At 49.1% G+C, this 3,391-nt stretch overlaps 1 pseudogene; it reads right to left on the bottom strand.

Annotated features, from left to right (window-relative positions):
• Nucleotides 1-2,586: 2,586 nt before the first annotated feature.
• LOC135268411 (U2 spliceosomal RNA) lies at nucleotides 2,587-2,696 on the bottom strand (annotated as a pseudogene).
• Between the last annotated feature and the right edge of the window lie 695 nt (nucleotides 2,697-3,391).

Genomic DNA, 3,391 nt, shown 5'->3' with positions numbered 1-3,391 from the left:
CCTTGGGGCTGCTCTGCCTTTGGAGTAGCCATTCTTTATTCCTTTACTTTCCGAATAAGTTGGTTTTCACTTTATTCTATGGACTTGCCCTGAATTCTTTCTTGAGCAAGATCCAAGAACCCTCTCTTTGGGTGTGGATCGGGACCCCTTCCTGTAACATTCCTAGTGTGTACACGGCCACCTTCTTGCTGTGTTGTCACGTGGCCTTTTCTCTGTGCACCTGCAGAGAGAGAGAGAGAGAGCTTTAGTGTCACTTCCCCTACTTCTAAGGACACCAGTCCAGTGGATTAAGGTCTCACCCTTAGGACCTCTTAAACTTTTTTTTTTAGACAGTACTCTGTCACCGAGGCTAGAGTGGAGTGGCATGATCTCGGCTCACTGCAACCTCTGCCTCCCAAGTTCAAGTGATTCTCCTGCCTGTCTCCTGAGTAGCTGAGACTATGGGCACCTGCACCATGTCTGGCTAATTTTTGTATTTTTGGTAGAGACAGGGTTTCACCATGTTGGCCAGGCTGGTCTCGAACTCCTAACCTCAAGTGATTCACCCAGCTCAGCCTCCCAAAGTGCTGGGATGACAGACGTGAGCCACCCTGCCTGGCCTGGCCTCGTTTAACCTTAATTACCTTCTTACAGGCTCTGTTTCCTAATGCAGTCACACTGATGTGTAGGGCTTCAACCTGTGAATTTTGGGGGGACACAATACGGTCCATTCCAAAAGTCCTTGTAGTTTGTGTGGCTCCACTTGGGGGCCACTGCTAGGGAGGCAGGTGAGGCAGCCTGGCTATGCTCCTCTCCTCCCCGGAGTCACACGCACCTCACAGGTCCAGGCACCTGGTCCCTGGGCTTATCCATATGGAATAAGGTGGTTTTCTCATTATTAGGCAGATTTTTCTGGGATAGCCTTCTTCGCTCTTCCAGAAAAAGTTTGCAAGCAGAAACATCCTCAGCATCGAGGAGTGTGGTCACATTAAAAATGTGGGAGCTTGATTTGGGCAGCTCTGAATTCAAGGGTTGGTTCAGTTGCCTACAGGCCACGTGACTTGAGTAAGTCATGCCATCTACCTGAGCCTCACTTTTTCCATGTAAAGATGGCCCTCCCAGGGTTGTCGTGGCAGAGGTGTAGACGAGGCAGCTCTATAATGCGTGTGACCCTAAAAAGGATTCAGAAAACATTAGGCATGTGCCGGGCTATTGGTTGTACCACTGGCCCTTGATTTAAACGCCGGGTCAGAGCTCAAAGCTTCTCCCACTTGGCCACGGGCTTAGATAAAGCCCAACAGCATCTGTGGGGCCATCTTTTTAGGGTACCAAGACATTGCTACAAATGGAACACCTGCCCATTTTGCAGACCTTTTGTTGTCAACATTCAATTAAGTTAAAGCCACATTCATCCTCCAGGACCTGCAGGGCAGTGGACAAAGGCCGCATCTCCTGAAAAGCAGGCCCTGATCTGGCTGGACTGGTCTGAGAGCCAGCACTCGCCCCAGGTTAAGAGCAGGAGGTCCCACTGCTGCCCTGAGAGGCTCAAAACTGGCCATTTCCATCTCTGGGCTTCCGTGTCATCATCTCTAAAGTGGCATTGAGGCCTTTGGTTCCCATGGCGGAATGAGGGGGAATGTTGCCTAAAACACTGTCCCCACTCCCTTGATCTGAGCACAGACCAGGGAGCCAACTGATTGATCAATTCCAGCTTCACTTTCCCACTGCCCAGGCTGGACCCCAGAGAAGAGCAGGACCTGGAGGGGCCTGGCAGGCAGGATGGGCATTGATGCATGGAAGACAGTACTGCCCAGCAAAAGAGGTGCCCCTTAGGGATCCGCCAGCCTCTGATGGAATCTAAGCTCTACTTTTTTTAACTGATCCCCCTGAGGGCGTGCTCCAGTCCTGGAGATTCTGCAACATCCGTCAATGTGTGAAGTAGACTCAGCAAGCTCCTATCTCATCTCCCTCCTCCAAAAATTCATTTGATATTGTCCTGTAGTAGAGGATGTATTGATACAGGAGCTAAAAAGAAATTATTTAGGCAGTTAGTGAGGGTAAGAGAGTCCTCAGTAAGGTTTCCCTTTTAATAAAAAGCATCCCCCAAATCATTTCTTTTCTAACAAAGAGCAGCCCCAAAAAACCAAGCTGCAGACATAGAAAAGCAAGCTGGAAGCTTGCATGGGTGAATGCCAGCAGCTGTGCCATAGGAAAAGGCTACCTGGGGACCAGGCATGTTCAGCATGGAGGCTACATCTTCTCTTTTTTTGTCAACCACATGTTCAGTAAAGGAACGGGCAACATGGCACCAGCCAGGTAGAGAGCCCATCTGCATAATAAAACATTAGGATGGGGCAGCCAGCTTTGTGCTATGTAAAGGGCACACCTGCTCCAACCAATCTTTGGGCCCTATGTAAATCAGACACCACCTCCTCAAGCTGGTCTGTAAAACCCCCGTGCGTTTCAGCACGAAACCGGAAGACCCACTCAGGAGCCTCTCTCTCTCTGCAGGAGAGAACGTTTTTCTCTTTTCTCTTTCTTTCACCTATTAAACCTCCACTCTTAAACTCACTCCTGTGTGTCTGTGTCCTTGATTTCCTCGGTGTGAGATGATGAACCTCGAGTATTTACCCCAGATGACGACGAAGCTGCAGTATCAGATGTTAAACGGATAAGAGATACTACACTTGATCTTAGCCAAAAAGCCCAGAAGCTATTGAGCTCTCCTTCCTGCTCTATGTACCTGGGTGAGTGCCTGGGTATCTATAAGCCTCAGTTTTCCTTGTCTGTAAATTGGGCACAGTACTACATTTTCTGCATTATCACAGAAGGAGTAGATGGTCCATGCAGAGCACATGATTAAATTAATATGTAGCTCTAAACAAGTGGTAATTATTATTATTATCTCTGCCATTGTGATGTTACTTACAGCTCTCCCGGAGATGGCTGCAGGTGTGAAGAGAACTAGAACTCAGTCCCTGGAATGGTGCAGAATTGCAGGCTGCAGAGGAGGAGGTCTGAGCACACCTGAGAACATGGCTCCTGTGAGCTGGCATCTCCCAGCATATGATGATGGGGTCCTTCCCCACACAGAATCCTCTCCTCGAAATTCCTGGTCACAGACACAGAACAGGCCAGCAAGGCAGGCATGTTGGCCAGTCAGCATATTTACCTCAGGAAGAGGGGACTCTTTAGCACCCTGATATCCCTCTGTTTGTCCCTCACTAAAGAGCAAGCAGGTGTGATAGAGGTTACTGGGGAAGGACGGAGACTGGGAGAAAGAACGTTTCTCATACGCATTTCTTCCTCACTTCTGCTGGACTTCACAAGTGTTCCTTTAACTTCTCCGCATTTAAAAGGCTCCTTCCTAATGGCACCTCTGAGACCCGGAGCCTGGGTTGTCAGCTAGGAC

The sequence above is a fragment of the Aotus nancymaae genome, unplaced genomic scaffold, assembly GCF_030222135.1.
Source record: "Aotus nancymaae isolate 86718 unplaced genomic scaffold, 86718_ANA_hifiasm-v0.15.2.pri h1tg000040l, whole genome shotgun sequence".
Lineage (NCBI taxonomy): Eukaryota > Metazoa > Chordata > Mammalia > Primates > Aotidae > Aotus > Aotus nancymaae.
This window is presented reverse-complemented; position numbering and strand designations above follow the sequence as displayed.